The sequence below is a fragment of the Rissa tridactyla genome, chromosome 1 (genome assembly GCF_028500815.1).
Source record: "Rissa tridactyla isolate bRisTri1 chromosome 1, bRisTri1.patW.cur.20221130, whole genome shotgun sequence".
Taxonomy (NCBI): domain Eukaryota; kingdom Metazoa; phylum Chordata; class Aves; order Charadriiformes; family Laridae; genus Rissa; species Rissa tridactyla.
In genome coordinates, this window is record NC_071466.1 from 190,592,999 (window position 1) to 190,605,112 (window position 12,114).

Here is a 12,114-nt window from a genome sequence, read left to right on the forward strand (position 1 = left end):
AAATAATTTGATTTAAATGTAATCTTTGAGGACAAACTGAAGATAAGGTGATCAAAAGTATATTAAAGCTGGAGTACAGCTGAACTTTGTGTGAAGCTGCATAGTGGGAAAGCTCATGGTAATGAGAAAGAAGTACCAACATCTAGCTTGTCCAGTGGAGCTTCTCTGAAGTTAAAGGCAACATAACGTATAACACCAGTACACCAGTATAGTGGAAATCCATGAATAGGAGATGCCATATAATCAATGCACTGAAAGAAGACGAGGGATATGAAGTGACAGGAAACAAAAATGCTCCCTAACCAAATATATGTGTATTTACAAATATGTATGATTTTGTCTGAAATACTAAATTGATTCTAGTGTGAATTCAATTTGGTTAAGTGTACCAAAGGAGAAATAATTACTTTAAATTTATGGGTTATGTGTCAGAATGACAGCAGTCACAACTGACAGCTATTTGGTACAAGAGGTATTTCTGTCTTATTTCATTTATTTATTTCCATAAATAATTGTTTCTATCTGCATACTGAGTGCAATCAGTATGATTTGTTTTTTCTCTTTCTTTAGGGATCTCAGAACAGAAAGAAGCAGAACTTGTATATATGTAAATGTCTAAAGAGGGCCCTGCTAAGTATGTAACTAATTTTAGGAAGTACTCTAGGTCACCGATTCTCCGTAGTGGACATCAAACTAATCTACGAAGAAACAGTCGATTGTATTGAAAATTTAAAATATCCTGCAGTATGCCAGTCAGTCAAAGAAACAAATGCCCTTTGCACCCTCTCCAACGCAACAGGGCAAATATTTTAAGCTAGCAGAAGGCAATCTGAAGATCATTTTGAAGCTAAGCGTGGTTTGTAGGAATTAGATTGGGCAGCTTCTCTTCATAAGAGAATCTGAATGGGTGGATTTTACATCTCTGAGTGGGCATATTAGACTTGAAATTCCTTTGTAGTCACTTTGCATTACACTTTGTGTAGAGCCTTTGCAGCCATGGGGCTATTTAAGACTGAACGGAATGTTATTATATTGTGTAGCATGAAGTGTTTATATATTGTTATTTAGAATAATTCAACCTTGATGTTGGATTTAGAGATTAATTAGCAAAATTAATATGTGTCTTTCAAGGATAGTAGTAATAAAGCATTGCCCAGAGTAGACTGCTTCTAAGAGGCCATAGATGCTTCTATTGCTGACCTCTAAATTACTATTTGTTTTATTAATTTGAGGATTTATTTTAAATCTGTAAACTGATTATCTCTTCTTGTTCCCACTGAATCCCTCCGCCTGCTGGCTTTGGCTCTTTTTCCATGGGGTCTCCTTTCCCTCATTCTTCCTGCTGGCTTTGTATCTGTTATTGTTGGCTCCGTTTCCTTATCCTACCCTCCACATTGTGCTCCTTTCACCTTTACCCTTTCTCATCTGTCTCTCTTGGCCACACAAACTTGGGCTTCTATGTATTTTTCTCTGTTGAGCTTGATGCCTGTGCATACCAATGTTTTACTCTCTTTTGTTTAGCAAAGTACTTGTCTCTGTGGCTGTTGTAGTTTATATAGGAGGTGTTCTCGAAGTTGGATGTTTTAACCTCAGAATAGTGTGTAATCATGTACCAAATACTTGGAAATGCAGTTTTAAGAGACAGAATTAGCATGCAGTCCCATCCCAATGAAGTTCTTACCAGCTTCATTCCAAAGATGTGTCTAGCTAAGTTGTAGATAGCAAACGATTTTTGTAAAAACCAAATGTTACCTTTGGGATCTCTCTACTGTGAAACTGTGCCTGAGAAGTTCAGGGCGGGAAGCAGATATGACTTGCTACCCAAATCCAAGAAGCTGAGCAGCGTGTTGCCTCCCATCAAAATGGGTATGTGTCCGCTCAAAAAGAAAGACTGAATAAGGTTGCAGTGGCAGTAGTAAGTAATTTTCATCAAGAACTTCAATGTGAAAACTCTGGAAATAGATTGAGGAAGAAATTCACTTTAAGCTTTAAGATTTAGGTTGTGATGTAAAGCCTGTCTTCTCCCTTGGGGTGCCTAGAAGGGGTACAGTCTTAAATGAAGAAGCTTCCTTGAGAAGCTGGTTTATCTGAGCTAACTTTAAACTAGCTTGTGTGTGTGCTGTTAGTGTTGTACCTGTAGCTTTGCAGAGCACAGTAAAATCTCAACTGCCTGAACGTTCACCCAGATCCTTTGAGTTTTGTAGTTTGCCCTGAGCTACGTCTGTCACAACCAGCAGTACCCACTAACCTAGTTAAAACTTGGCTCATGTATGTCTGTCTGCTGGTGCTGCAGTCACAGCAATGGGTGTGATGTAGATGTGTTTGTTCTCTTATCTGGGAAGGTTATAGTTACCAATTTCTTCTGTGTTGTATTTAGGTGTTTAGTTCCCTATATTATGCACCTGATCATAATTGTTGAAATCGTTAGGTCTTTAGGATGCTATTGTAATAGAAAACATGTATATTGTAACATGTATATATGGTATCTATGCATATGAGTAGGACATAAGTATATGTAATTTTAGAATGTGCTACTTTTATAAATCAAAACCAAACCGTTTAATCTAATTTATGTTTGTCAAGATATACAGAGCAATTCCAGGGTACTCCATATATTTTTTGTTTGTTGCTTTCTTTAGGCTGTATGATCTTTTCATATACTTATATTCTTAAGGTTCCTCAGTTGCCTCTCTCCAGACTGTGCAAGAATCAAACTGTACTGCCAGTTTTCACATGTAAAAGCCTTCAAACTGTAAAGTAATTTGTCATCTCAGAGTGCTCGTTCTTTGAAATTCTTTTATCAAAATGAAAAGAGGAAGGAAAGATTGGTGTTCCCTGTATGTCATATCTCCAGGTATCCTATAAATAATAAACTTAGTGGTTTGTTTTATTAATCCTTTTAACTATATCCTAAAATACAGAAAATGATAGCAAAGCTCTGCAATAAGTAAGAGGGCTTTCCTTTCACAAATTATTCTTCAGATGCAGCATCAGTCCATCCTTCGGTGCACTCCAAACCTGTGCATCTTATTGATTTTTCTACCGCAAACCTCCTACAAGTCTCAGAAAGTGGGGGAGAAGGGTGCCTAAAAATTTTCTGTCACAGATGATTTTATGGTTTTGGCCCCTTCATCATTCTTCTGGAGGATGTTCTGTGGAAACTTGTGGAGTCCGTGGAATCTTGTGTTCGTCTTTGAGGCTTTGCTATCAGTTTTCTCAGGAGAAATGACAAAGAACAGCCTATCTTCTCTTTCTCTTAAATCATAAGACACAAGCCATAAGGAACCATCCAGTCCCAGACTTCAAGATTTGACTTCACAAGTAAATAAAGTTAATGATAGAATCTGTGATCTGTTGTAGACAGCACTAATGCAAGCAAAGTTCTTGTGTTTGTGGATCTGAGATACGTGATGCACTGAACCTGCTCTTGGAAATTGTCCTGATTTCAGACGGGATTGTTTCTAATAGTCCTTTATCACAATTAGTCCTGCTTTAGGACAATAATGGTAAAAAAAAATAAATAAGTTAACGGAAAGCAAAATGCATATAACATGAAAAATGTGTCAGGATTTCTGTGAAACACTACCTTGTAGAAGATGTTACTTATCTGGTTTATATAGTGAAATTAGAAAGGAGCAGGAACATCAGTGTGCTTGAGCCTTTATTTCAGTGAGGAGGAACACAGTTTGAGTGCAACTATCTAATGTTGTAATGCAGAGATCTTATATGTGAGTGTGTGTATTTGTCCTAAATAAGAACATCTCCGAGATGCTTCCAGATGGGGAGGACCTAACACATTAGGAAACAAAAATCCTTTGAAAGTAGGAATGTATTTCCTACTGGCCCCTTTCATAATGGAAAAATGTCTCTAGCATCCTGAGTGTGTTCACTTTCTGTGTTTTGACATGACAGTAATCATGTTAGGAAATTGTCATCACAGCCTGAAATGTAGAGCAGATCCTGTGCAAGATTTGCTCCTCTGCTTCCTTCGTAGACTGGACTTGCAGGGGAGTGGATGACAGTGCTTCAGAAGTGAGTGTAGCTCCAGCTGAGGAGGTGAATATCATCTTCTTAATCTGTATCCTTGGAGTAATTGATGTGCAGTAAATGCATCATTAATATTAATTGTGTGAAGTTTAAGTATTTTTTTAATCATGTCTGAAGTATTTCTCAGAAATCCTGAGAAAATTAGAACATTTATGGATTTAGTGGAAATTCAAGCAGTGGACATAAATGATAGGCAAGACTTAATGAAACAGTTGTTTTTGGGATTCATTACATTTGGCATATAGGTAGAGTTGTGTCATTGTTTGTGAGAACATCAGTGAAGATGGTAGAATTTATCTAAATTATGTGTGGTAATAAGATACATAAAAAACATTTTAATCCTTTTAGAAATATCTTTAACATTAACCTTTATCCATTTACAGTCTCACATGTTTCTCAAAGTTTTTTTTTTTTTAATATTAAACATGAATTAGAAACATGCTACCATACTCTCAGATGTCTTTTGAAGTTTCAAAGACATAACAAGCCCAGAAACGTTAAATGAAATCTATCCTACAGAATATATTCTAAAGCATTGACTTAACACAGAAAACCAAGGAAAATGGGTAAGTTGATGCATTATTTTATTCCCCTCTACTTTGTATGAATCCTTAAAATTCTATTAAATCACTCAAACATGATAGTTACTGAAAGGTGAACTCTGCGTACTTTGTAAATATGAAAATGAAGAGGAAAGACGGCTATGTCAAATGTCCTTATGGGTTTCAATGGCAATCAATATCGATGTTTCTTAAATACATTTTCGTGGGTAAATGCATCATGAAAGTTAGAGCTATTAATTTTTTTTTTATATAATTTATCTATAGAGAAAGAATAGGGTTCCTGTATTGCAAAGCAAAAGAGAAGGCAGCAGTGGCTTATTGGAAAGGACGAGGAGCTATGAATTATACTGGGGGCTCAAGTAAGCAGAGACCAGAGAAGGAAGATGAATTGTGGAGTGGGAACTGAAGGTTCAGAAGCTCTTGGAGGCTCTGGGACAGAAGAAACTTAGGTTAGGAACATCCGTACATGTTGTAAGCAGAGCAGCCTTTGTGGCCTGCGATGGACCCAAGCAGTCCTTCCTGCAGATGGTTTCTTGGCCTTCTCCCACATTAATTTAGATTCCCTCTCAAATTAATATCCCTACCTCTTTACAGTCCCCACCCATCCTTCCGTCTTGAACACACCGTTTTTACGGCCCCAGCTTCCCAGTTCGCAGCCTTGATGCCTGTTGACGCTTGTCCTTTTCTTTTGGTCACCTCTGACCACTGGCACCCCTCCTTGCCCACTGCAGCTGCTGGGCTTTTCACACAAGGAGAAAGCACCTTGGTTTTTGGCATGATAACAGATACTGCCCTTAATTGAATTCTCTGAAAAAAAATCTGTGCTAACATGCCTGCCTTCACTACTACCCTCAATAAAACAAAAGAGAGCGAGTAAGCATATGAGGGGGAGAACAAAATTATACTTGCTCAAGTTTAGTCATAATGCCTAGCCTAAACTCTCTTACTGTCAAAATCCAAGTCGATCAATATTAACAACGTAAAATACATACTAGGAAGCAAATTCTGTGTGATTTCTGTTGTGGTAGAACTCTGAGAAATGCAAAATAAACAAAGACACGTTTTATCAAGTCCAGAAAAGTACACTGAATGCAGAATTTCAATTTGTGTGTTATTTGAGCTCTGTGATACAGATTACGTGAAGTACTTGCACGAGAAAGTGTGAACGATGCTCTCAGATCTTAAAAATTGCATCATCCATTTTTTTTAAGAGTCCAATTATAGAGTAAAATTTTACAAAGTGAAAGTAAAAATATACTTAAGATAAATACCTTTAAGATAAATACATTTGGCCCGTAATCTCTAAGCTTAGAGTTGGGTAGCTAATGTCAGCTAACACTAAATATTATAACTCATTTGTGACTGTGCCATACAGCAGAAACAGTAGGAGATGCATAGCAGTAAACCAAGAAAAACATAAATTTAACACAATAAATTTACACTGAAAGTGCTTTAGGGAGCAAGCCTACTTAATTGAAGAGGACACAAGCACATGTTTATCTGCTGTGTTTAATAGAGAATGTGTAGCACATTCCTAAAAATAAGCATATACTTAAAGAGCTTAACTGATGCAAAGGTAATAACTTAACAGGAGTCATGGAATAAAAGCCTGTGTATTTGTGAAATATATAATTTAAGGATCCTATTTTACAGTCATAAAAAGTACAAACCCATACTTCAGATAAATATTATGTTTAACATGTAGCATTGTTGCTGCAAATTTCCAAGCGATACAGTTAACTTCTTTGAGTTTTCTGCCCTCATCCTTTTGTCCTTAATTATACAAATCGTTTATTTAAGGGCTACAAGACCTAGCAGTAAACAAGTAAACTGACTGGTAAGGTTCGTAAAGTATTGCACTATGTACGTTTTTCTGCGTTACAACAGTAGAATGAGTTAAATTATGACCACTCAATGCCACTGCATTCTTTAAAGATATAGCCGTCAACATATTTTAGGCTTTAGATATCCAAACTTCAAGATGAGTTGGATCCAAAGTAGTATTGAGGGGAAAAAAACATTTACTTTTAAAATTGCAGTTTAGGTTATTTGCATTGGAATGGATTCCTTTTGCAAAATAGCCCAGCTTAAATTTAACATTTGAAGTATGAAAATACTTACATAGGTCTAAAATTGCTGCAGCCTTTTATAAGCATTTAAATAGATAAAGCAGACGTGTTGCATCAGTGAATTCTCTTCAAATTTCAATGAAACAAAGACCTGCTTTTTTAATTGCTGTCAGAATCAAAGGAAGGCATGCTAAATTTCTGAGTCTAGTCATTCTTTGTAAAAATGTTGCCATGTCATCCATTTAAGTGTCTATCATTAAAACGCTTTTAATTAGACCGAATGCTAGTACTTACCTGTTTTTTATTGCAGAAATATGTTTCTGCTGCACAGAAACATTTTTCTGTTGTCCCTCAATGGACATGCTAATTCAAGGCTGAAAAATCCAGCAGTTACTAAAAGGACAGTCTATCTGACTTGTTTTCCTTTTCCAGATTATTTCCGTGGCAGTCAAGTACTTAACTCATTTTAGAAACCGTGGGAGGGATGTTTCTTTATGTGTCTGTATGTATCCTTAGCTGCTTTTGAAAATATGCTTCTAGTTACCAGAAACTATTGGCCAGTTCACTCACTAGAGTATAAAAGTCCTTCTATAATAAATGACTAAACTTTAGATATTTTAATAATCTAATAAATACAAAACAGTTTTAAAATACTATTTTGAATCTAATTCTAATTTCCATCTCAATACACTGCAGCAAGATAAAAAATAAAGCCCTATTATTTTCTAAGTAAGAAATATATCCAACTTAATTAAATGTAAAAAAAACAAGGAATTTAAATGTGCATTTCATAATAGCAAAAAGAAACAACTAATTTAACATAAGAGCTCATGTTTTATTGAGCAGCAGCCTAGCCTAATGGTTCAATGAATCAGTGACAAAGAACTTCTGCTTAGGCAAATACAAAACAAGACTAAAAATATACTATTTAAATCAAGGGTTCCTGCATGCTGGTTTAAATTGTCATTAAAACTGGTGATTTAAACAATTTGATTTAAATCAATCCATGCTGTTAAATGGCCAAATAAGACTTACATAAGAAAAGTATAAAATGCATAGCCAAGGGGCCAAAACAACTACCTTGGAGCTTCAGCCCTCCCCCTGCTGTTTTTGATAAATATATCACAAATCTTTAAAAGTATATTATCTTTAGCTAACACAGATATATTGTAATCAACAAGAGTTGACTCTCCCCTCCACATTTTTCAGTGCATGCAATAAGGCAAACTATTTGTTTAGGGATTAAAAAAAAAATAGAGAGTGGGTTGGACAGGTAACAGACTGGTCTGGAGAGCTGCTCCAACTCACCCTCACAAATGTGGGTCAGTTTTCCCTCATAGTGGAATAGTGGAATTGCAAAGCTCCCTTTATATTTGCTCTCATATTTTGGTGTGACAAATGAGTCTTCATTTCTGAGGTTTATCTGGTGTCCAGGCCATTAACCACGGAACAGTGAGGTTTCAGGTATTTTCAAAGGCAACTCTTAGGGAGATATTTCTGAAGGCCACAGGTGCCTTGAGGAGCCAGATCCCCCAGACTCACTCCCTAGCCATCAGAGGGAGGTCGACTTCCGTGGTCTTGCATGCAGCTGGGAAGATGGAGTGTTTGTGCTCCTTCGGTTGGCTGCAGAGCCAACAGACACCAAGTGATTTTTTTTTTTTTTTTGGAGAAAGAGAGGTCAGGCTGAAGCTGTAGGAGGTGAGCTGAAGCTGTAGGAGGTGAGCATATGGCTCCTGCAAAGATCCCTTGTAGTGGGAGTCCCTCCTGCTGCTGAGTGTGGGAAGGTGAGGAGCAGCGAGTTACCCTGGCACATACCACTGGCCCATTTGTTGTACTTGCTCAGCTAAAGGGACTGCAGAGTGGCTGCGCCTCTGGTCCGTGCCCTCAGAGCTGTAAGGGGTCTGGGAAGTTAAAGCAAGGCAAGGGGAGCAGTTGCTGGGTGGTGGTATTGGTGAGGGGTGGCCAAAGGGAAAGGAGAGTCAGAGGGGTTGGGCAAGGACAGAAGGACTTGGAGGGAAGCAGCTGAGAGATGGGAGACACCAGCCAGGGCTGAGAGGATGGAGTGAGTTTGGGCAGTGAGCAGCAGACTGGGAAGAGGGGAAGGATATGGGGGAGCTGAAAGAGATAGGGAAGACGTGTGGCCTTGATCATGTTTTCTGAAGCTCTTTTTCCTTATTGCAGTCTTGCAGTATTCCCTGCATCCTCCCAGGGGTAACTTCATTTTCTGATAAAAATATACTCAATTAAGAAAGACACAATGCTAGTGATGCCTTTGCCTAAATATACTTAGTGTGATATACTCATAAAAGTATTTACAGTCACAATATATGTGTGACAGTGAATTAAGTACATTTTTTTAATTGCCATTCTTCAGCACTGTACGCTTTGTTGCTCTGGTTCTTTGCCTGCATGAAGTTAGTGCCTCTGTGGTGGAAGATGTGAGCGCTGTCACAGGAGCCGTGCAGATCAGTGTAAAACTCTGTGTTGTGCAGCCATGACACAGTAATGCTTCTCAGATAAAGGATCTCTCATAATTTGAACCTGTTGTAATTTGGGTGTAGAATCCTCTTAGCGCTGAGATGGGATAGTGCCATGTGGATTTGTTGTCCTCCTTCCTTCCCATGTGAAGGAGTCACACGCTCTGTTAAAATCATTCATAGACACAAAACACTCCGCAGCAAAAGACCTGAGGTGGTAAAATTCAGACTGGAATGACAATATAGAAAGGCGTATGTTATGCACTTTCTGATTCACACCAAAAGATATTTTATATACTGTGGGTAAAATCTTGTCCTTGCTCAATATATGAGGCTAGAGTTTCACACTAAAGCAAAAGAAATGTTTACAACACTAAAAAGGCAAACAAACAACCCCCTTCATGTTTCAAGTATTTAATTATGGCTTAGTAGATATATATTTTATTGTATATTTTGATTTTACAGGGATTGTACAATCTTATGTAATACTGGGAAATTCTTCCATTACTGATGCCTTCCAGTACCTTTGCTGTCCCACCTTATGGAAGTCATAGAAATCAATTAAAAGGCAGTTTTAGCTAGCTGGGCATACCAAATTTATCGAAGAGTTTCTCATCAAATTAAAATTAAGGTAACGTTTCTGCTCTGAAGCCGCTCAAAAAAGAGGTGAATTTTAATACAATAGCTCTGCCATCTGTAAGAATTTGTAGTAACGAGCCAAAATTAAAACAGATACAAAGGGGGAAAGGGGTTAAAATGAATAGCTGTACTGCACTACACTGCATCTGATTTCACCTGTTTCAGCTCTAACACTATTATAGGGTTTTTTTTATAAAAAATGGTTTTATTAATCTCTGAAAATGACAGGTGTCAAGAGCCTTTTGTGATACACATACAAAAAACTTGCGGTCAAGAGGTCATATCACTGCAATGTATTAGGCAGTAGCCTTCTCTCTTGTGGAATTTTCCTTGTTTGAAGTGTTTCCAATGAAAGATGCTTGCTGTAATGCACATCAGTAAAATGATCTGTTTGGGAACAGCTTTACATGGTAAAGGAAGCTATGAGAATACTTTGGTATTGTGTACGTCCTCTCTCTTAACAATTGCATGTTCTGAACTCTCTGGGATGCTATAAAGCACACAAAAGATATATGGTTTACAAGAACGTATGTGTTTTGGGATTGAATTTTATAAATATTATTCTTGTGGTGAAAACAGGTTTTTTTGGCTTTTTTTCCTTTATGCTTTTAAAGACAGTTCTGGTGCCCTGAATATGAAGCCATGTCTTTCTAACTAAGCTGTCTTTCAGTATTTTCTTTCTGTTTTCCTTCACTGGCTATGAGCGCCACAACTCATAAGAAAATAAATGCAGTATGCAAAATCAGATGTTTACACACACAGACAGAAAACAAAAATGGAATGGTTGGAAAACTTGCTTTGGTGTGGTTAAAGTAAAGACAGTTGTTATTTTAAGGCAGCCATGTATGAGGCCAGTTTCAGAGTCTCTCCTTGAGCTCTGTGAGCCAAATGCACAAATCCTTACAGCTGCGCTTTGTCTTTGGGCACATCAAAGCTTGGGCATATATCTGCCTGGGCAAGTATTTTCAGTCAATTTATGTAATATGCTACATAATCATCAAAAACCTAAAAACAATAGTGGTGAATGTTTTTAACATTTATATAAAGTTCAGTTTTGAAAAATGTGTCTTTTTTTGACACACTGATATCCAAAGCGGTTCAGCCCAGAACCTTGTGAAATAGTTGTATGCTGTGGTGATCCCGCCAGAGACGGTTTATTTTCCATTTTTATTCAATTGTTTCGGGTAGGTGTGGAGAAGACAGATTAGTGACAAACTTGCAAAGATACGTTATAAAACAGCTTTGAGATACCCACATCAAAGTGGGGTCTCTAATTAGGGATTTAGAAAAGCTGGATTATAAAAATAGGAGCCGGTCAATTGTTCCTAAAGTGCCTTGAGGGGAGGAGGAAGTGCTCGCTCAGCTCTTCCATGCCCCAGCATTATGAATGGGAAGGACTGGGAGACTCAAGGAGTGTACGCTTTTTAAGAGTGGAGTGAGATGAGGAGTGGCTTTTTCTGTCTCTGGCAGAAGCAGGTTTATTGTGTTCCTCTGGATCAGGATGAAGAGCAATACTGCTCGCATCACGTGGGCTTTGGTGCAGGAAAGTTCTGCAAGATTTACATTGCAAATTGGTAGGAAATGATAGTTTGATTTTTAAAATAATGTTCTTAATTTCCCTTTGCTTCTGGCTGTGCTTGTGCGGCATGTTTACGTGTGTAGGCAATTAAGGATTTTAAAATAATTGTCCTGCTAGTCTTTATTGAAATGAGAAAATGGAATGGAGGAGACCAGAGGCATCCGGGACAGAATTTTATGATGGTTACCAGGGCTGAAGACTTGGACAAAAGATACAATTTTTTGTTTAAAAGTCTTTAAAAACACGGTAATTTTGGGTGAGACTGGAAGAACACTGCAGAAGCAGGATAGTCTACTGCATCTACAGGATGAACAAGAGGAATGCACAGAAGATAGAGGATGGTAGTTACAAGGAATAGGAAGGCAGGAAATATGGAAAGAATGGAAGGAAAGTTACTGAGAATAATGAAGTGTAGAGGAATCTATATCCATAAGAAACTTTACAAACAGTATTTTAAAAAAAAACCACTCAGTAACGCTTCCAGTCCTCAATTTACTGAGAACTCTGTTTTCAGTAGTTTGAGCAACAAAGACTAATAACAAATATGAAAAGGAAAAATGGAAAACAATATCTGGGAATGAGCAGTTTAGGAATTCCACTGTGTTTCTGATTGCTGTATAAAGCCTGTTCCTCACTGTTATCTCATTTTATGGTATTCCCCAGAATGCACGAAATGTTAGATGTCAAGATCATAGCAGTGAAATAGAGATGTTATGAACTTCTATTCATAGTTAAACAGT

General features: G+C 37.5%; 1 protein-coding gene across 13 annotated transcripts in view; it reads left to right on the forward strand.

Annotated features, from left to right (window-relative positions):
* Positions 1 to 12,114, forward strand: part of FOXP2 (forkhead box P2) — a 440,098-nt gene that overhangs the window by 248,540 nt on the left and 179,444 nt on the right. The gene's annotated exons all lie outside the window — the stretch shown is intronic.